Source organism: Schistocerca americana, chromosome 1 (assembly GCF_021461395.2).
Source record: "Schistocerca americana isolate TAMUIC-IGC-003095 chromosome 1, iqSchAmer2.1, whole genome shotgun sequence".
Classification (NCBI taxonomy): domain Eukaryota; kingdom Metazoa; phylum Arthropoda; class Insecta; order Orthoptera; family Acrididae; genus Schistocerca; species Schistocerca americana.
In genome coordinates, this window is record NC_060119.1 from 1,240,327,189 (window position 1) to 1,240,351,211 (window position 24,023).

Below are 24,023 nucleotides of genomic sequence, written 5' to 3' on the forward strand. Positions count from 1 at the left end.
CCATAAAAGAACAGCAAACCATTGTTCATGAAAATCACGACACCTTCCAAGCTAAAATTGACTCAATTGCATCTACCGATTCGGTTATGTAACTTGCAAAAACTCAAGGAAATTTAAAGGACGTAGCAGATATGCTTTCAACACAAATGGACACTCTGAAACTTGGTTCAGAAAAACACACAGAGGAAATCAATTCATTATCGGAGAAAGTAACCGAACTTTCGGATCAGTTCACTAACTTATCTACAAAGGTAGATGATCTGAATGACAGAACACCAGTAGCCTTTACTGACACTGAAGAGTATGAACAAATTAGAAAATTCAAACAAAGTCAGAATCAAATTAATACGCAACACAAAAGGGAAATCCGGGAAGTACAAGATCAGTTGGCATAAGTAACACAAGAATTACACATTTCAGAGGACACTCGCGCTCCAACACAGGAAGACAGACATAGAAATACGGAACAGCCTCAAAATAATAACACAGGGCATTTCGGAAATTATGAAAGAAATTGGCAAGGTACACCGAATTTTGAGATGGAACCGCCGAGGCGACGTAAAAATGACCGATATACGACTCGCCGAAATGATGATTTTGACTATAAGCTGTTTATTATTGCATGCAAATTCAAAACATTTAAGAATTCCGGCAACGACATTCATCCACAAGCATAGCTTCATCAATTCTCTCATTATTTTCCTCCCAACTGGTCATTGGAGCACAGATTGGAATTTATGTGTGGCTACTTAGAGAATGAACCAGCTGTAAGAATGCGATCGGTCATTCACGATTGTGTCACAGGGAAGGAGAATTTTATTATGCGTTCCTCTCAGCATATTGGTCTCAAGCTACTCAAGATCGCGTAAAACATGCCATCATAATGCTCAAACATTTCGAACAATCTGAATTTTCCAGTCTTGTCAAACATTTTGAAGACTTGTTGCATAAGAATCAGTATCTGTCAAACCCATACATCCCCTCAGAACTTATTTGCATTTGCTTAATCAAATTACCTGAACATTTAAGACATATTATTTTGGCATGACGTTGCAAATTCGACAGCGAAGCTTTTCCGATACTGTTACAAGTTTTGGAAGTTGAAAATGCCAATCGCAGGACGCGAAAACAAGAATACATCAATTGCAGATCACATCCATCACAATTCAGCGATGAGGGAAATAATAACTGGACCTGACAAGGCTATTCTTACAATGCAAATCGTGACCAAAACAGACATTATCCTTATGACAACCGTTGGCAGAGTAGTAATAATTACAGGGAAAGGTCACCTCTCTGCGGTAATGACTACGACAAGGACAATCATAGAAACAGACAATAGGGGAACCAGAACTGTTATTATCAAGGGAGACATAACAATATCATACGCAACAGCCCAGTGCGCAGTTACAACTCAGGGAGAAGTTCTCCACCACGTGACCGACAAGAAAGAAATTACAGAAACTACCGACATGACGACAGACGATATAATCTTAACAACAGACCAGAATTTAATCAGAACTGGCGGGATTCAAACAGAGTAGGGCCCTCTCATCAAGCTGAAGTTGTAGAGGTTAGATCTCCAAATCCCAATAAGATCGCGCGACAACAAATATACAGCATACAATGACTCACACCGCTTACAGCCACAAAACGTACTTACGAAGCTGACGAGGCAGCTGCCATGGCTATTAATTACGTAAAAATGGAAGACATTGGGGACATCTTACTCCAGGAACACGACGTAAAACAGAACAACACTGCATATCCTGTAATTCACATTACAGCAAATGATGTAAAATTTGAGGCAGTACTGGACTCTGGCAGTCCCATTTCAGTAATTGGTGAAACAGCATTTAGCAAATGCAACAAATCGAACGATTGCCCCACACTTCCGTTACGTAATATTAAATTACAAGGTGCAATCTTTGGAAAAAGTGTAGATGTATGCCAACAGCCAACTTAGAATTCTTTTTTCAAAGCCACAGTTTCTCCATGAACTTTCTTATCGTTACATTATTGTCAACAGAAATTATATTGGGAGCAGACTTTTTGAATTAATACAAAGAAATCTTAAACTTTCACGATGCTGAAATAAGTTCAGAGAAAGAAGGTAAGTCAATAGCTTTGAAATTTGACGATTGGCTCTCAAACCACGACGTGGAAATTAATCGGCTTTACCTCCTGTTAGACAACAGTTCGGAATTTTCGACGGAACTTGACACTAACAATCGCTCTGCAAGTATTGACAGGGATGATATCGACGGCGCATTTGATATTAATGAGTTAATTCAGAATAAAATTCAAACAATTGAGGATGTAACACAACTGATATATAGGACCTATTTGAGATTTTACAAGCACATTCCACAGTTTTTACTCACGAAACAGGAACAATCAAGGGATTTCAATACAAATTTCGTGTTCGTGAGCATACTAGATTTTGTGTTAGACCATACGTAATTCCGGCACATTATAGGGACCGTGTTAGAACAGGAATACAATCTATGCTTGACGAGGGCATTATTGAGCCTGCAGTAAGCTCATACAACAATCCATTACATGTTGTTGAGAAGAAAAATGGATCGATCAGGCTTGTCTTAGATTCGAGACAAATCAATACTATCATCATTCCTGAAACAGACAGGCCGCAAACGTTGGAAGAACTTCTTCAAACTTTTAATGGTGTAAAAGTGTTGTCTTCTATTGCTCTCAGATCCAGAGCTTTTATCAGCTCGAACTTCATCCAGAATGTTGAAAATACACCGCTTTTCTTTTTTTCGGCGTTTGTTATCAGTTTCGGAAACTTCCTTTTGGTTTGAACATTTCTTCGGCAGCATTCGTACGTGGGCTAAATTCCATATTACCTGAGTTCTTAAAACGTCACATCACCTTATGCGTGGACGATATTCTAATAGCAGAAGCCTCATGGGATCAACATAATCGCAACCTCAACAGTGTGTTACATATTTTTGCAGAATCTGTAATTACAGTTAACTTGGAAAAGTCTGAATTCGGTAGGTCAAAGGTGAAGTTTTTCGGACATATTATTTCTTCTGAACGCATTCAGCCTGATCCTGAAAAGTTAGAAGCAATCAGAGCCATTCCAGTTTTATCCACAAAAACAAGTCAGCAGTTTCCTAGGTCTCATACATTTTTACCGTCGTTTTCTGAATATGCGAATTCTACTTACACCAAAACGTTGTTCTCTCACTGGAATTAATACTATTTGGAACTGGGACGAACAGGCACAGTTGGAATTCAGTTCTCTGAAAAAAGCGCTACTTAACGCGCCCACACTAGCTCATCCAGATTTGTCACAAGATTTCTGCCTCAGCACGGGTTCTTCTAAAGTCTGTCTTGGTGCCCATTTATTTCAAGAAGCCATAGAAAATGACATTACTGTTCAGAAAACCATTGCTTTTGCCAGCCGAGTGCTAACAAAACGTGAAAAAAATTATTCCTTTACTGACTTAGAAGCTTTAGCTATCGTTTCGGCATTTAACAAATTCCGTTTCTTCCTTTCTGGTAAGCACATAAGAGTATACAGTGATCACCGCGCATTACAATTTCTTAAATCTTCAAAATTAAATCATGACAGGTTAAAACGTTGGGCATTGTTTCTGCAAGAATTCCACTTCACAGTACATTCCCGGCAAGGAGAGCATTGTTGCGGACGCACTGTCACGCGCACCGGCTGGGCTTGAGAAAAGTAACACAGAAGGCAACCTCGAAAAAATTTCAGTATTCTTTACATTCAGAATGTCGCCTTTGAAAACTTCATCACCAAATCTTTAAAGGACATTGCTCATGAACAAGATAAGGATCCAATTTGGAAAGACATCAGAAGCAAACGGCTTGAAAGGACAAACACGCAGATTCGGCATTACTATCTGGTTAGAAAGAACATACTCTTCAAACGCTGAACTGTTGATGACAAACTATGGGTACTTTGCGTTGCAGACGATTTTGTTAATAAGCTCATCTGGTACATTAATTTCAGCTATGCACATTTTGGTCCAAGAAAATGTTATCATATTCCTCGGACGACTTGTTATTTTAACAATATGGAAAAGAGAATTCGAAGAGTTTTGTCTATTTGTAAACTTTGTCAAAATGCTAAACCATCTACTATTTCACACCGTGCTCCGTTGTTTCCTATCATTCCTTGTAAATTAAAAGAATATGCTGCTGTTGATCTCTTGGGACCTCTTGTTAGAACATCGAATTGATTTTCCTACGTTCTAGATGCTGTTGAACTTACTTCAATATTTGTTTCTTTCACTTCGTTACGTAAAGCCAGTGGACGGTCTGTATCCAACGCCTTTTTTAAAAATTTCTTACGTCAAGTTGGACACGTTAGTAAAGTCATTTCAGATAACGGACCGCAATTCAGATCTGCTGTTTGGTCACGCATGCTACGGAATCATAAAATCAAACCTGTTTTCATTTCATTGTACTCACCACATTGTAATCCGTCTGAACGGATTATGAAAGAAATCGATAAGCTTTGCAAACTTTATTGTCACAGAAAGCATCAGCGTTGGGACAGATATTTACACTTATTTCAAAACGTGCTGAATGAAATGCCTCATGATTCCACTGCTTTACCACCTACTCTTGTACTGAAGAATGAAGAACCACCGAGCAGAGTCAGAGAGCTTGTACCTTTCCCGAATACACGTAAACTTCGACACAAAGACATAACTGATTTGGGTATTAAAAATATAAATTCTGCTGCAGACAAAAGGAGGAAACTACACGGTAAAGCAAATGCAAAGAAACTATATATTGGTCAGAAAGTTCTCATTAAAGCTCATTCATTGTCACATAAGAAGAAACACTTGAGTCAAAAAGTTATTTCTGATTTACAATGGACCTTACAGAATCCGACGTATACCACGTTATAATTTCGGTGAAGTTGAAACTCTGCGTATTAGGAAGAGTAAAGGATTGCACCACATTTCACATGTAAAACCGTTTATTGAGAGATAATCTGCTTTTTAACTTAGTCTTTGCCATAAAATTTTTCACTTCACATTACTAGTACGCTTTTTCACACTTAGAAACTGTTAACATGCTACAATGTTTCAAAGTTAACTATCCAGTCAAGAACCTAGGGAACTTATTTAGACTGTAATTACGAATGCATTTTTGTAGTGAACAGATGACACAGTGTTATTGTGTGTACATTCTTGCTTGTTCGTTGCACGATTACATAAAGGCTATAAGGCTTACATAATTAGAACATATACAAGTACATTCTGGATTTAAAGTACTTTCTGAGAGATACCAGATGACACAGTGGTTAGTTTATTTGACAGCTACACGATTATATCACGACGCTACTAATAAGTGACACAATTTATATTATTGCTTTTGCGCTGTATCTGTTTTATATCTACACAGTTTTGCTGAATTCTTCTGGAAAGTAAAACATGTTTTAGTAGTAACTTTTGTGGTATAGCTACAATGAGACAGCCTTTTCCGTAGCACAACAATACGTTACAGTATAGTACTTTCTTGATCACAGTAATGTACATAATAACTACGATATCTATACGCATAGCATTTCACTTTTGTTTATTATGAGGCAAGTACATTGACTGCTACAGAACTTTGCTTACAGACGAAGATAATTACGACACTTGGCACATTTTTACCACTAAGTAATGACAGAGATTATCTTACAACAAGACGCACAGCTTAACACTACAGTACATGTATTTGAGTGATTAATTTTGTACGTAAAACATGTATTTTTAAAGATTTTTGAAACACAAAGATGAAAAGAAGGTTTTCGGTGATACATGTCATTTCATTGCTGTAATCTGTAACACCTGAGGGTATAATTACATTAACCGTTAGGGGGTACATGCCTACTTTGTGTACTAAGCATGTGGCAAGCTCTAGGAGCCCTAGCTAATATGGTATTTGCTTATATAACTTCACACATCAGTACCATATTTCTCTAACATAGAATTACACAGCTATCTGATCATTTAACTGAGAGAGACAAACATTTTTTTTACTATGTTAGTGACACATGTTTACGCAGTTACACAGCTGGATAACTTCACACTCACGAAATTGTATTTTGTCTGTACTTTGTGAACTCTTCATATTTTTTCGGAACCATTGTGATACTATGACAGCTTTGAATGATTTATTTGATATGAGATCATGATTTTTGAAGTACGTTTGAAGTATATGACACTATTGAAATGAGCAGAGAATTTTTTTTTAGGTTTTGAAATTATTGAAAGAACCTGCAATGATGATGTTATTACGACGACTATGTGTATTATGTTGTTGATGTAAGTTTATGATCAATAAGCTTATGCTATATGAGGAATTTGATTAAGCTACACATTTATTATGATGAAATATTCGGTAAGTGTCGACGAATATGTATTTGTGTAATAAGGTAAGGAAGAATGAGTAGTGGTTAGGGACTCTGATTTGTGAAAAAGGAAGTTGGAAACCAAGAACCGTACTTTAAGAGTTATGAAATCTGTGTACACGTGTGAATGTATCACATCACTGCTATTCATGAGATTTCGTTTCTACACATTTCTACTGTAATTTCTCAACCTGTGAAATTTTATTTGTATCAAATTGTCACTGTAGCAGAACCTGCTGTTGTAAATATATCGCTAAGGAAGGTAAGTGACCTTGACGTAATATGCTGTTGGCGCCCAGTTTCACAACAGTCGACTGAAAAAAAAATCCATTCGTGCGTACCTTTCAGAGGGACAGGTGGAGAGAAACGTGGCCATTAATTTTGATATTGACATTCCTTTGTAGAAAGCATCGCAAAGACGACACTCTCATACTTGAAAACATCTGATTACAGTTTGGAGTTTGTATATCTGATATTTACTGAAATGCCTAATGAAATGATGAGAAACACTTTACGACTGTTGTCATTCTCGGTGAAAGATAATTTATTGCCTTATGAAATGCCTTATGCCTAGTAAATGATGTTTCATGCCTTCCTTTATGTATATATTTGCCTATTTTGTTTAATATCTAGTTTCTAGTTGCACTGCAGCATTGGTTAAAATAAAATTTAATAGATCTACTAATATCACTATTTTATGCCTATCTATCTATTAAATAATAGTTTTAAGAACTACTTTCTTACAAATGGAAGCACATATAGACATTTCCCTTCAGAGGAATTGCATACATAATTTTTTAACGACTTGGTAACTTGTTTGGTAGAGTAAGTTATCACGACGCATAACTAGTGACATAAGTATTAGACATTTCTTATCTTTACTGTAGTATTTTTTCTGCTTGAGCTTTGTCATATTTAGGTACAAGTTATTGCATTTGCTGCTGCTGTTTGCCAGGCATAGTGCTACTAAATTTCACTTTGTATTAGTCTGTTAAGCCAGTTTCACTACTGATTTATTATTCTTGTTGCTGCACAATGCCTTATATAAGTTGTAATTTTGCATTTGCTTTGCTAATTTAGATATACTGCTGCTTGCTTTGCCAATTTGCATTTCTTGTCATTGCTGTTTGTGTTAACCGTTTTGTGCTGCTGCATTCCCTGGTCCCTTAGTTTATGCATCTGAGCTCAGTAGATTTAAGTTAGCTTAAGATTTAGTAGGCTATATAAGAGAATGAGTTGTGATCAATTGGAAGAAATGCATTGAGAAGCTATAAGAAAGGGGTTTGGCTAAACAAGTAGTGTACAATGAAGAATGATTATTTTGAAAGAGGATATGAACAAAAAATCAGGGTTTAGGGACAACAGGTTTAGGTAGGATTTTCTTGGAAACAAATAATGAACTAAGGGATATCTCCAAGAAGTAAAGAAAATTTTGTTTGCAAATCAAATACTATAAATACTGCATTACCAAATGTCACACTGAAAATAAACCCTGTCCTGTCCTTTTGTGTTATTCCGCTATGTGTTTGTTTATCCTTATATATTTGTGTTTTTACTGTCTTTATGTGTTTATATGATAAGAGTTATGTTGTCGAATTTTTCTACTACTAAGCTACATTCACTGTGATGACGAATACTGTTATCGTCAAATACAGTTTGCATTAATAATACGTTATTTGCTTTGTAAAGATATTTACATATTATTTATTCTGTTTTGTTGTAATGCTCATTTGTGAAGTGAATGTTTCGAAAACTATTCTCATTAATTTATTTATTTACTTATGTCATAATTCCTGTAAAACTGATGTATATGTTTATTTGTATTCTTTTGTAAAGCCAGTATTACTACAAATGTTATCTGTATTATTATGTTCTTTAATGATGTATTCTGTACCTTTATAATTGTATTCTCATGTCGTACATTTGTAATCGTATAGACACCAGTCCATCAAATTAAATATTTTCATTTCACTGTACACGTTTCTGTTGGTCACAGTATATGCAGAATATGTGAGAAAAAAAGGATTGTTAGTGCTCGGACGTGTGTTGATGATTCAGCAAGGGACTGGTTAACAGCATTGCTGGTTCTAAGGATATTTAAAAAAAAAAATTGTGAGTGCACAAGTGGTGGTTCATGGACTTGTTATATTATCTGCTAGACACTTCGATGGTGATTGTGCACCTGCACAGTCACAACAGATGGTTGCTGGCCATCTCTACAAGAACTACCGTGGGCCTGCTCCTTTGGTGGCCCACCAATACCATTATTTCTACAAGGACTGCAGTGGGTCTACACCTGTGGTGGCCCACCAATACCATAATCTCTACCAGGACTACAGTGGGTTTGCTCTGTGATGACCTACCTACCAATATTCTTCAAAACTTCGGCTGACTCTGCTGTGGGTTTGCTCTGTTGTGGCCCATTTCCTCTCTGCATGTCAAGAGTGAGCACTGTCCTTCCGCTGGAAGGACAACACCACTTCTTAAAGACTGCATGAAAATACACTACTTCCGTGTGCATTTTCTTTTACTGCTCAGACTTTGACAAAAAAACTACTGTTACTACTGTGATGAATGATCAGGACTGTCTTTATGAGAAAAATTTTTACTTTTGACCAACATTGTATCAACAATTGTGTGCATTTGATATATTTGTTATCCTTAATATACAAACATTTAGCAAATGTGTATTGACCATTGTTCAAAGCAATTTGTAAATTTTTTTGTGGGGAGTGTGGTGTCACCGACAGACACCACACTTGCTAGGTGGCAGCCTTTAAATCGGCCGCGGTCCGTTAGTATACGTTGGACACGCGTGTTGCCACTATCAGTGATTGCAGACCGAGCGCCGCCACACGGTAGATCTAGTCTAGAGAGATTCTCTTGCACTCGCCCCAATTGTACAGCCGACTTTGCTAGCGATGGTTCACTGCCTGCATCCGCTCTCATTTGCAGAGACGACAATTTAGAATAGCATTCAGCTACGTCATTTGCTACGACCTAGCAAGGCGCCATATTCAGTTACTATGTATTCTGAACTGATAATATTGTGAATCATGTACCGTCAAGAGCGACGTTTATCATTAATGGATTAAAGTTAAGTATCAAACTAATTACGCCCGCTTTCTGACTTCTAATTCCTTATCATGTTCCAGACCTCACGTCAGTATAGTTCTTCCCTCCTCACGCCAGCCTGCGTGAGCTAAAACGCGTGCATTTCGGCCTCCTCTAGTAACACGGTGTTGGCTCTTCTGCCAACACACAGCCGCGCGGGATTAGCCGTGCGATCTAAGGCGCTGCAGTCATGGACTGTGCGGCTGGCCCCGGCGGAGGTTCGAGTCATCCCTCGGGCATGGGTGTGTGTATTTGTCCTTATGATAATTTAGGTTAAGTAGTGTGTAAGCTTAGGGACTGATGACCTTAGCAGTTAATTCCCATACACACACATTTGAACATTTTTTTTCTGCCAATACAACAGGGAGCATGCGGGCTAAGTAAGTAGGTTGTTTAGGTTTTTATGTTGGTAACGTCACGTAGCGCTCTGTATGAAAATCACTGACTGCTGTGTACAGTCTGTGGCTGGTTCGACTCATTGTTGTAATATTCGCTTGTGTAGTATTGGGCAGTTCGATGTGAACACAGCGTGTAACGTTGAGCAGTTGGAGGTGAGCTGCCAGCAGTGATGGATGTGGGGAAAGAGATGGCAGAGTTTTGAGAGCAGACAATCTGGACGTGTTTCCATCAGAAAAAGGAAATTTGTAAGACTGGATGTCTTGAACTGATATATATATATATATATATATATATATATATATGTATATATATATATATATGACTTTTGAACACTTTTAAGGTAAATACATTGTTTGTTCTCTATCAAAATCTTTCATTTGCTAACTATACCCATCAGTAATCAGTGCCTTCAGTAGTTACAATCTTCCATTTAGCTGGCAATATTGGCGCTCGCTGCATTTCAGTAGTTCGAGTAACGAAGATTTTTGTGAGGTAAGTGATTCATGAAAGGTATAGGTTATTTTAAGTCAGGGCCATTCTTTTGTAGTGATTATTGAAAGTCAGATTGCGTTGCGCAAAAAAAAAAAAAAAAAAGAAAAAGAAAAAAATTGTGTGTCAGTTTACTGATGATTAGAATTTGTAAAGAGAGAAATGTCTGAGTACGTTCAGTTTTGCTCAGCTGTTTGAAAATCAAATAACGTAAGTGGTTTATCAGCACAGTCATTTATAATTTTTCTAAGGGGACGTTTCAAAATGAGTAACTTCTCTCCAATGCGGGGTCTGGAATCGAGCCCGCTGTCTCTCGCCAAAAATGTAAATGAGTTATTCTGATATTTATTGTGAATTCTGACTGTCTTTTCCACGAAAAACAGATGTCTAAAGTTTCTCAGGCGCAGATGTAAGAGTGTATCAGAACTGGAGTGCTGTCCAGCTTCAGCATGAAATGGTATTTTCCGCAAGTGGTCGCTCAGACATCTTGGAGCAGGGTGGGAACTCAAGCTGCTTCCACCTCTCCACATTCCTAAGCCTGCTGCCAACTGGACACTCAGTCCTGCTGTCCAGCGGGGCACTTTTCTACTGCCCGAGCCCCGGATTAGGTTGGCAGACCGACTCGTGTTTACTCTGTTGCTGTGATGAACTCTTATTGTTAGCTGCAGTTAGTGCGCCTAGCCCATGGGAAAGGCAGTTTCTCCCTCTGAAATTTGGAGGTTCCTGCAAGAAAAAGGCAATAAGATACAGAACGTCTTCGAAATTCAAGTATCAGAGCTCCCAGTATCAGAACTCAATTTTAATAAAAGTGCATTGCTGCGTCTGACCACTCACGTCGTTAAGAGCGAAACCAGTCTGATCGAGGAGAGCAAATATCGTCTAAATAGAAAGGGAGAATGAAGGTGATGGCAAAATGAATGCAAATCATTATTAAAATGGGAATAAAATTACGAGAGGATGATATGGCATGGGCCGACATCTCACATTACCCTGCACTGAATCTCAAACTTGGTGCCAGGAAGGGTTTCATCACGAAACATGATGAGACCTTTCCCAAAATAATCTTCGTCAACCCAGACAGTAAACAGAACGAGAAAAAAAATCCGACAAGGGAAAGAATATAGGCATAGAAACTGTTGTGAATCAACAAAAGATCTCACTCTATTATAACGTCCACATTCACTCTTACACTAATGTAGTAGTGAAAAGTACAAAAATGAGCAATAAACTAAGATTATTAAAATGAAATAATAAAGTGCACATGAAAACGCACATGCCAAACTTATCAACTATTTAGAGCGTGACTGTGTTAAAATGTTGTAGCAGTCAAATTACTAGCAACATGTGGATAACCAAAATGACACACACACACACAGATATATATATATATATATATATATATATATATATATATATATATATATATATATATATATATATACAGGGTGATTCAAAAAGAATACCACAACTTTAAAAATGTGTATTTAATGAAAGAAACATAATATAACCGTCTGTTATACATCATTACAATAAGTATTTAAAAAGGTTTTTTTCACTCAAAAACAAGTTCAGAGATGTTCAATATAATATGGCCCCCTCCAGACACACGAGCAATATCAACCCAATACTCCAACTCATTCCACACTCTCTGCAGCATATCAGGCGTAACAGTTTGGATAGCTGCTGTTATTTCTCGTTTCAAATCATCAATGGTGGCTGGGAGAGGTGGCCGAAACACCATATCCTTAACATACCCCCATAAGAAAAAATCGCAGGGGGTACGATCAGTGCTTCTTGGAGGCCAGTGATGAAGTGCTCTGTCATGGGCTGCCTGGCGGCCGATCCATCGCCTCGTGTAGTTGACGTTCAGGTACCAATTTCAGACGATAAGGTTTCATAACTAACCTTTTTCGTAGGACTCTCCATACAGCTGATTGTGGAATTTGCAGCTCTCTGCTAGCTCTGCGAGTCGATTTTCCTGGGCTGCGAACAAATGCTTGCTGGATGCGTGCTACATTTTCTTCACTCGTTCTCGGCCGTCCAGAACTTTTCCCTTTGCACAAACACCCATTCTCTGTAAACTGTTTATACCGACGTTTAATACACCACCTATCAGGAGGTTTAACACCATACTTCGTTCGAAATGCACGCTGAACAACTGTCGTCGATTCACTTCTGCCGTACTCAATAACACAAAAAGCTCTCTGTTGAGCGGTCGCCATCTTAGCATCAACTGACGCTGACGTCTAGTCAACAGCGCCTCAAGCGAACAAATGTACAACTAAATGAAACTTTATAGCTCCCTTAATTCGCCGACAGATAGTGCTTAGCTCTGCCTTTTGTCGTTGCAGAGTTTTAAATTCCTAAAGTTGTGGTATTCTTTTTGAATCACCCTGTATATATGTATTCTCTCTCTCCATATATATATATATATATATATATATATATATATATATATATATATATATAGAGAGAGAGAGAGAGAGAGAGAGAGAGAGAGAGAGAGAGAAAGAGAGAGAGAGAGAGAGAGAGAGGTTTTGCGTTCTTAACACCACTCCACTCTCCAAAGTTAGAGTCCACGAACGCAAATTTCGAGAAATTTTCTAAGTTCCCGAACGCCTGTAGAAATCTTACAGATTCCTTGACTTATCCCCTGAAAAATATCAAACACTTTCATCACGGTGACAGAGGGCTCAACGGCAAAGATTTTGAGCCTATTGCTTGGTCTACATGGGCATAACACATAATCCATGCACCTAGGTAGCAAAAGTCGTGGGATACTTCCGAATACCGTGTCGAACATCCTTTTGTCCGGTACAGAGCAACAGTTGGACGTGGTATGGAGTCAACATTCGTCGGAAGTCCCCTGCAGAAATATTGAGCCAGGCTCCCTCCATAGCCGTCCGTAAGAGGAGAAGTGTTGCCAGTGCAGATTTTGTGCAAGAACTGACCTCTCGACTATCTCCCATAAACGTTCGATGAGATACAGGGCTATTACAAATGACTGAAACGATTTCATAAATTCACTGTATCTCCATTCATTGACATATGGTCACGACTCACTATAGATACGTAGAAAAACTCATAAAGTTTTGTTCGGCTGAAGCCGCACTACAGGTTTCTGCCGCCAGAGCGCTCGAGAGCGCACTGAGACAAAATGGCTACAGGAGCCGAGAAAGCGTACGTCGTGCTTGAAATGCACTCACATCAGTCAATCCTAACAGTGCAACGACACTTCAGGACGAAGTTCAACAAAGATCCACCAACTGCTAACTCCATTCGGCGATGGTATGCGCAGTTTAAAGCTTCTGGATGCCTCTGTAAGGGGAAATCAACGGGGCGGCATGCAGTGAGCGAAGAAACGGTTGAACGCGTGCGGGCAAGTTTCACGCGTAGCCCGCGGAAGTCGACGAATAAAGCAGGCAGGGAGCTAGACGTACCACAGCCGACGGTTTGGAAAATCTTACGGAAAAGGCTAAAGCAGAAGCCTTACCGTTTACAATTGCTACAAGCCCTGACACCCGATGACAAAGTCAAACGCTTTGAATTTTCGGCGCGGTTGCAACAGCTCATGGAAGAGGATGCGTTCAGTGCGAAACTTGTTTTCAGTGATGAAGCAACATTTTTTCTTAATGGTGAAGTGAACAGACACAATGTGTGAATCTGGGCGGTAGAGAATCCTCACGGATTCGTGCAGAAAATTCGCAATTCACCAAAAGTTAACGAGTTTTGTGCAATCTCACGGTTTAAAGTTTGCTCCAACTACCATTCCGCATTCAAAGTTCGTTACTTCCCATCGTGTGGCCATAATCACGTCGGAGACCTTCTTCATATGAGTCTTTAGAGTATAAATGACAGCTCCGCCAATGTACTGCCATTTTATACCTTGTGTAAGCAATACTGCTACCGTCTGTATACTTTCACATCGCTGTCCCATGACTTTTGTGACTTCAGCATATATTACCATTGAAATTACACATACAAACACTTTACGTGATTTGAGTTTGCAGACCGATTCCTTGGAAATTTAAATATGTCAGTTGACTGTCTTTTTTATCAGAAAATCTAATATAATAGCTCTCGTGCGAAAACTTTATGAAGAATACAAATTGCATTAAAGTTGCCGCTGCTTATGTATTGTACGTGAGATAGAACTAGAATTTGAACAGCTTTTCTTCAGCGATATTACTATTTTTCTGGAGTGTGTGGTTTTTTATTTATTAGCATCTACTTCAGCCGGCTGGTGTGGCCGTGCGGTTCTAGGCGCTACAGTCTGGAACCGCGCGACTGCTACGGTCGCAGTTTCGAATACTGCCTCGGGCATGGATGTGTGTGATGTCCTTAGGTTAGTTAGGTTTAAGTAGTTCTAACTTCTAGGGGACTGATGACCACAGATGTTAAGTCCCACAGTGCTCAGAGCCATTTGAAAGCATCTATTTCAGTGAAACGGGCAAAAGTAGCATAACTCACTACTACGCGTTTTAAATCTAAGGAAACTCACGCATTTACACATAACTATTGTACTGTCTAATACTGCCACTTCGCGAATTGTGCAGCTACTTATTTTGCACTAAAATGCTTTTCTTAACCATTGGAATCAACATTCTACCTCATATCTCAGATTGTACGTCTGCAATATAATTTCTGGAGGTATTTTCCAGTAGAACTGTTCAAGAACTTACACAGTATTCGAAAGCTATTAATTTTTATAGATAGTAGGCAGGTTTATATCTTTCATCGGCATCATTCAAAGCACTATTACATCTAACGGTGTTGCTCTCTGAATGTGCTTGCTCACCTCGTTTCTATCTTTCTACATCTGCATAGATACTCTGCAAATCACATTTAAGTGCCTGGCAGAGGGTTTATCGAACCACCTTCACAATTCTCTATTATTCCAATCTGGTATAGAACGCGGAAAGAACGAACACGTATATCCTTCCGTAAGAGTTCTTATTTCCCTTATTTTATGGTGGTGATCGTTTCTTCCTATGTAGGTCGGTGTCAAAAAAATATTTTCGCATTCGGAGGAGATAGCTGGTGCCGGTCGGAGTGGCCGTGCGGTTCTAGGCGCTGCAGTCTGGAACCGAGCGACCGCTACGGTCGCAGGTTCGAATCCTGCCTCGGGCATGGATGTGTGTGATGTCCTTAGGTTAGTTAGGTTTAATTAGTTCTAAGTTCTAGGCGACTGATGACCTCAGAAGTTAAGTCGCACAGTGCTCTGAACCATTTGAGATAGCTGGTGATCGGAATTTCGTGAGAAGATTCCGTCGCAACGAAAAACGTCTTTCTTTTAACGATGTCCAGCCGAAATCCTGTATCATTTTTGTGACACTCTCTTTCATATTTCGCGATAATACAAAACTTGCTGCCCTTCTTTGAACTTTTTCGATGTACTCCGTCAGTCCTATCTGGTAAGAATCTCACACCGCGCAGCAGTATCCTAAAAGAGGACGGACAAGCGTAGTGTAGGCAGTCTCCTTAGTAGGTCTGTTGCATTTTCTAAGTGTCCTGCCAATAAAACGCAGCCTTTGGTTAGCCTTCCCCACAACATTTTCTATGTGTTCTTTCCAATTTAAGTTGTTCGTAATTGTAATACCTAGGTATTTAGTTGAATTTACGGCTTTTTGATTAGACTGATTTATGTTGTAACCGAAGTTCAACAAATTCCTTTTAGCACTCATGTAGATGACCTCACGCTTTACGTTTGGTGACATTACCTATCTGTATCATTATTAGTGTGGCTTTTACTTACGCGGCAGCCGTAAAATAATTTTCGGCCTCACGCCACGCTCCCGGAGAAAACCACTCTCTTTAACCCGTTACACCGCCTGTTGCCCCTCTGACAGCCGACCTACACCGTGGTCTGTATGCTTCTCTAATAGCAGACGCTTTAACTTACTCGCCTGTATGTGGGCTCTCGCTGCCTGTCAAAACGCTGCGCATCTAGCCGCACATGTCTCTCACCTCACAACTTCCGCATTGATATTCCGTATGCACGTCTTTTTTCTACACCTGTCTGTGGAACTATATCGAGGGCTTTTTGGAAGTCAATAGACAAGGCATCAACCTGTCCTCTACTGTATACTGCCTTACGGGTCTCATGAATGATTTAGTAGTTAATCTGTTGTGGGGTTTCTTTTGGATGTTAAGTAGGTGGGTATTTAAGGATTCCAAGGCTGTTTTGCGATTGAGTGTTAGTCCAATGCGCGTTCATGTTATCGTTAGATAGGCTGGATTACAGTGTTTGGAAAGTAAAGTTTTAGGAGAGGGAATCTTCGCGTGGTATTACAATTATTACCCTTTTCTTTCTTGGTTTTATCATGTTTGGTAGATAGTTACCACTAGCTACCCCTGTAGGTGACTTTTTGAGACGGAGGATGAAGAATCGTTCTCGTACATGGTCAGTTTTTCTCTTTATATATATTTCAGCGCCAGTCGTGCCAAATGCACTGCTGTCAGCAATGATATCCGCGTACTACGTAAACTGTACAGCTCTAATTCAAATATACTGACAGGCATTCGTAAGTTACAGCGTGAAAGAGACCCTTGAGTTTTTTTCTTACAACTCACCAATCGAACTTTTAACATTCAATATGTGAAACACACCATCAGACTTCCGGAAAGATATCATCCACACAATTTCGAACAGACGAACGACAGATAAGTGCGAAGGCTACCGATAAATGAGCGTGACGGCTCATTCCGCCACGTTGCTGACTATAATAATACGTAGAAGAATGGAAAACATACTGAGCATGGGTTTCATAATGATCAGTGCGACTTCCGGAAAAGCAAGGCCAGTAGAGAATTAGTTCTGACATGGCGATTGATAACGGAAGCAAGGAACCTTCATAGGATTTGTCCACCTAGAAAAAGCATTCTACAATATAAAGTAGGGCAAGGTCGAATTTCTGAGGAAACAGAAGTTGTAGGGAAGAATCTGTAGGGAATAACGGATAATACGCAATATGTACAAGAACCAAGCTATATATCGAAGAAATAATGGCGGAAATGGAAGCATGGAAGTCAGATTAAAATTCAGGATAAAAGAATATGAACCAACAAAATTAGCTGACGATGTTGCTAATCTCAGTGAATGAGAAGAAGAATTACAGGTCCGGCTGAATGAAAGGATCAGTCTAATTTCTACAGAATATGGACTGAGATTGAATCTAAGGATAACGAAAGTAATGAGGAGTCGCACAAATGAGATTAACGATACACGTAACAATAAAGTTCGAACCATGAAGTAAGTGGAGTACAGAAGATAGAAGTAAAATAAAACATGATAGACGAAGCAAGGAGGGAAGAAAAGCAGATCATCACGTTAAAACAGGGCATTCCAGGGGAAGAGATGACCGCTGATAGGAAGTACGTAGTTTCTGATTATGTATGTTCTGAGCACAACATTGTATGAAAGTGAATCACGGCCTTCGGAAAAACTGGAAGAGACGAGAATCGAGGAGTTTAAGATATTGTTTTAAAGAAGGATGTTGCAAATTAGGTGGGCTGATAAAGGAAGGTTTTCCGCAAAATCGGCGAACAAAGGAACATACGGAAAACACTAACAAAAAGAAGGGACACAATGATAGGGCATGGATTAATACATCAGGGTATGACCTCCATAGTAAGAGAGAGAGAGAGATTAAAGGGTAAAAGCTGTATATGAGAGGAGACAGTCATTGAAATGCACCCAAAAAACAACTGCGGATGCAAGGCGCAAGAGCTGCTCTGATACGAAGACGTTGGCACAAGACAGTAATTCGTGGTGGGGGCACGAGGAAGTAGTCAGAAAACTAGTAACTCAAAAAAGTCTGTATGATTGATTTTCGGATATGTCGGAAAGGAGGAAGATGACTGAGGAGAAGAGTGGCCTTGACATTATGTGTAAATCTGGAAGAGTGAGGTCACTGGACTCATCTCATGGTCAGATTATGGGAGGTGGTTGAAGCTCCGATAAGACAGAATATGGATTGCATTAGTATTTTGGAAAATATATCGTGTGTGAAAATTATGAATTACCTCGAAGATGTAAAAGGTTTGTGCCGGGAAGGGGGGATATAATTGCTATATCCCCCTTCTGACACCAATTGTTAAAGAGTACATGGTTTGAGGATGGGAAGAGAACCTTCTGACACCAATGTTAATGTATAAAATGGCAGGGAAGAGGAAGAAGGTTGTTAAATATGCCTCGTGGCGGCAGTGTGCAGGAGGTCGAGCGGTCAGGATTTGATAGTGGGCATCCAGGGCTGCCGTTAAATGACAAAGCAGGAAATTAAGTACCAAAAAGAGAATATATTTCAATATATGGAGTACAAAGGGCGAGCCCAGGAAAGGAAGTTAGCAGGTTAAGGCCAGTCTAGGAGTTCGAACAACTAATAAAAATGAGCAACGGAAGGGGAAGTGGTTCAAGTTAACTTATGTTGGTGGCCGGTCGTGAAAAGCAGCGCCAGAGGCTCCACTTTCCAAAACGACGTCTGCTCTGCTCAAGGTCTGGATTACTAGAGAGAGAAGCAACTGTGTTTTGCACCGCAAGACGCTCCGGCGTCCACACGTGATCGGTATCCCGTGCACGCTATTGGCTAAAATCAATGGCGTGAATTCGCTTGCAGTTATAGCAGAGGGCTCCGGGCGTCTACTTTCAGCAGCTTTAACTGGACAGAAATGCCTCGGTTTTGAAAGGCAAGCGACTTGTGTCACGTTGACAAGGCGTGAATTACTCTGGGCGAAAACTTGTAAAGATTCCACTGGGCCTTCGAAATAATTTTTTTTAAACCAATTCCCTAAAACATTGCTTGACTGGCTGCCATCCTGTACAAAGAAAACAAGTTACTGGCGAATATCCAGAAAAATTGTTCTTGTGAAACACAACTAGCTCTGTATCCCCACGAAGTAATTGGTGCGATCGACAGAGGGCGTCAAACTGATTCCATATGTTTAGATTCCCGGAAGGCCTTTGACACTGTTCCTCACAAGCGATTTCTAACTAATCTGGGTGACTATGAAGTATCGTCTGAGTTGTGGGAATGGATTTGTGATTTCCTGTCAGAAAAGTCAAAGTTCATAGAAACTGACAGAAAGTCATCCAGTAAAACCGACATATCTGGCTTTTCGCAAGGAAATGTTGCAGGCTCTTTGTTGTTCCTGATCCACATAGACGATTTAGGAGACAATTTGAGTAGCTCTCTTAGATTGTTTGTAGTTGATGCTGTCATCTTCCGTCGAATAAATTCATTAGATAAAAAAAAAGGCAAAATGATTTAGACAAGATACCCGTTTGTAGCGAAAACTGGCAATTGACTCTAAATAAAAGTGTGAAGCTATCCACGAGATTACTAAAACGAATCCGCTAAATTTCGGTTACACTATAAATTATACAATTCCAACTCTGTAAGTTCAACTAAATACTTAGGAATTACAATTACGATTATCTGAAACTGGAACGATCACATAGATAATGTTGTGGGGGCAGCAAACCAGAGACTGCGATTTATTGGCAGAGCGCTTAGAACAGGCAACAGGTCAACTAAAGAGACTACTTACATTACGCTTGTTTCAATTGGTTCAAGTGGCTCCTCTGAGCACTATGGGACTTAACATCAGAGGTCATCAGTCCCCTAGAACTTAGACCTATGTAAACCTAACTAACCTAAGGACAGCACACACATCCATGCCCGAGGCAGGATTCGAACCTGCGACCGTAGCGGTCGCGCGGTTGCAGACTCATTACGCTTGTCCATCCTCTGTGGAGTACTGCTGTGCAGTGTGGGATCCACATTAGATAAAATTAACGGAGGACATCGAAAAAAGTTGAAAGAAGGGCAGTTCGTCTTGTACTATCGTGGTGTAGGGGAGCAGCAAGATCTTCTCATAAAATTTCTACCACCTACCTTCTCCTCAGAGCGTGAAAATTCTTTTTGCTGTCAGCAAAGGTTTGGTTAGGGATAAAAAATCATCATAGTAAAATATGAGGAATCAGAGCTCATAATGAAAGATTTACGTGTTCGTTTATCCAGGCGTTGTTCGAGAGAACGGTAAAGAAATAGCTTGAAAGTGGTTCGATGAAACCTCTGACAGACAGTTAATTCTGAATTGCAGATTAATCATATAGATGTAGATGTAGGGCGATTGTTGGTTCTAGGCTTGGGAGATGTACTAGCATAACAGGGTGGAGCTGCAGGATTACTTATGACGGAAGAGACAAGTGGCTGGTTGTTGACAAGTATGCGAGGAATTTAGAAAACGTGCGGTGCAGAAGGGAGATGATGGAGGGCTGAAAACGATACGCGATTGGTCTGGGATGAGGCAGGCAGATGGGAAGGTCGAAAGAGGAGTGCATAAGTTCGAATATTTGGAGGAAATGATTGGAGCGGAAATTCAGTCGACATTGGCACAAGAGAGGATGGAGAGGATCGTTCATCATAGTTTCCCTGAAATTGTACAAGTGCGGAGGCTCTCACGCAAGCTTGTGTGTGTGTGTGTATGTATGAGTGTCCGTGTGTGTCCGTGTGTGTGTGTGTGTGTGTGTGTGTGTGTATGTGTGTGTGTCTGTCTGTAAGAGAGACGGACGGAGACAGAGAGAGAATTTGAGTGGAACTAAGGCACGTAGGGGCCATTACCCGCGCACGCTCTCGCGAGATTAATTACGGGAGTCGGCTGTGTTCCGCTCGTTATTAACCTGTTGGAGGCGGAAGCAGCGCGTGTGCCGGATCGCCACAATTTCCACCTCCACGCATCGAATCGCATCGACCGCGGCGCCCCTGCTGCTCTAGCCAGAGGGGGAACTGCAGGTGGTTGGACGCTTCCCGCTCCGGGAATTCCTTTCAGACTCTCTCCGGCAGCACGGCGCTGCGGGCTTGTTCTCTGGCGGTCGCGCTCGTCTGAGTAATTAACGTCACGTGCGTAAATAATGCAGCGGACCGGTTGCCGGTGCGAAGGAGCGCCGGTTCCGGCAAACTACCTGCCATTAATACTCTCCTGGGACGTTCGGCCCGGTTGCATAAGCGGTTCCTCTGCATCTCTTCACGCTCGGTGCAGCTGTGCTAATTGCAATGGGGAGCGCTACGTTTTCGGTGAAAAAGGACAAGAGGGAAATGAAAGGAAATGCTCGTACGGCGTTATTGGCTGGAAGACACCGTGGGGCTGTTCGGCCCGCCTGGTGCAGGTCGTCATAACGGTGTGAGCTATCTTTAGATGGAATGCACTGGTCCACCTGAAAGGATCGTTCAATGGAAATGGTTATGTTCACCTTCTTGGTGACCATTTGCAGCCATTCATGGACTTCATGTTCCCAGACAATGATATTATATCGCATGCCGTCGCTTGCTTTAACCATAAATATATGTCTGCGTAATGCTATTTTTACATAAGGAAAAGTATTACCTTGTAGCCTAAAAATCGTGAGCTACAATATATATAGGTGAAAGGGTAAAATGCTGCTGCTCCGCTATAGGGTTATTAAATGATTACCACAGCTCCCTGTTCTCAGTTGACCCTTAGTTTGTGGTATACGTGGTTTGGTGACCATTTGCAGCCATTCATGGACTTCATGTTCCCAGACAATGATGTTATATCGCAAGCCATCGCTTACTTTAACCATAAATATATGTCTGCGTAATGCTATTTTTACATAAAGAAAAGTACTCGTATTATCTTGTAGCCTACAAATCGTGAGCTACAATATATATAGGTGAAAGGGTAAAATGCTGCTGCTCCGCCATAGGGTTATTAAATGATTACCACCGCTCCCTGTTCTCAGTTGACCCTTAGTTTGTGGTATACGTGGTTTGGTGACCATTTGCAGCCATTCATGGACTTCATGTTCCCAGACAATGATGTTATATCGCAAGCCATCGCTTACTTTAACCATAAATATATGTCTGCGTAATGCTATTTTTACATAAAGAAAAGTATTATCTTGTAGCCTACAAATCGTGAGCTACAATATATATAGGTGAAAGGGTAAAATGCTGCTGCTCCGCCATAGGGTTATTAAATGATTACCACCGCTCCCTGTTCTCAGTGACCCTTAGTTTGTGGTATACGTGGTTTGGTGACCATTTGCAGCCATTCATGGACTTCATGTTCCCAGACAATGATGTTATATCGCAACCCATCGCTTACTTTAACCATAAATATATGTCTGCGTAATGCTATTTTTACATAAAGAAAAGTACTCGTATTATCTTGTAGCCTACAAATCGTGAGCTACAATATATATAGGTGAAAGGGTAAAATGCTGCTGCTCCGCCATAGGGTTATTAAATGATTACCACCGCTCCCCGTTCTCAGTTGACCCTTAGTTTGTGGTATACGTGGTTGTAGTTGGTTCAATTTAAATACAGATGGGCCTCACAGAGGATTCATGTAAACACAGTCAGTTTGCATTGTAAAAGAGATTAATTCAGGTTAGAATATGTATAGCTGCAACCCCAATGCATGCCTTGCCAATCAAACACCATCTCTTCTCTGATTTGTGTTTGTAACTTTTCGCATAAGATTTATGAGCTAGTTGTAGTTATAAAACTATTAATAAATTATGCCATTATTTTGTAAACTTAAGTACGCCATTGTTCTCATTCATACTCCCTCAGCTATTCACTGTTTTTAATTTATTGTAGTGCTACATGGGTACACCGGTTTTATTGTCATTATTTTGTTAACTTAAATACGCCACTGTTCTCATTCATACTCCCTCAAATGTTCACTGTTTTTAATTTATTTTGGTGCTACATGGGTACACCAGCAGTTTAAGGTCCAGTCTTATTAAATTAATTAATGTGATTATTAACTTGAGGTCTGAAAGTGGCCTTAGCCATAGGCAGCAAAATTTGCATGAGTAAATTTACTAATAAAAAACAGTGAATAGTTGAGGGAGTATGAATGAGAACATTCGCGTACATAAGTTTACAAAATAATGGCATAATTTATTAATAGTTTTATAACTACAACTAGCTCATAAATCTTATGCGAAAAGTTACAAACACAAATCAGAGAAGAGATGGTATTTGAATGGCAAGGCATGCATTGGGATGGAAGGTAAAAAAATTCTAACCTGAATTAAACCCTTTTACAATGCAATCTGACTACGTTTACATGAATCCTCTGTGAGGCCCATCTCTATTTCAATTGAACCAACTACAACCAAGTATACCACAAACTAAGGTCAGTTGAGAACAGGGAGCTGTGATAATCATTTAACAACCCTATGGCGGAGCAGCACCGTTTTACACTTTCGCCTTCATTCACGTGGCAATAGGAAATAGAATGGTGTGGGCGAGGAGTGACACATTGTGGCAGCTGTAATGTTGTGACAAATCCACGAATATTTGCAAACTAAGGTGGTCTCGCGTCCTGATTATCATAAAACGGGAAACTTCTTTATCTGAGCCCTGAAAGTCCAGCACATTTCAGGGCGAGGTGCAGCCTTTCACTGGTCTGTCCAAATCAATCTGACTACCAGACATGACAGTGCATGCTGGAACTGTCAAAAGGCAGATGGCCGACTCAGAATGAATTAGTTCACCCTCATGACACACGATTTGTCTGAGATGATACGCAGTTCCACTGCCGGCAGAGTTGGAAACTGCCACTGGCTCTTAGTCCACTACGAGAT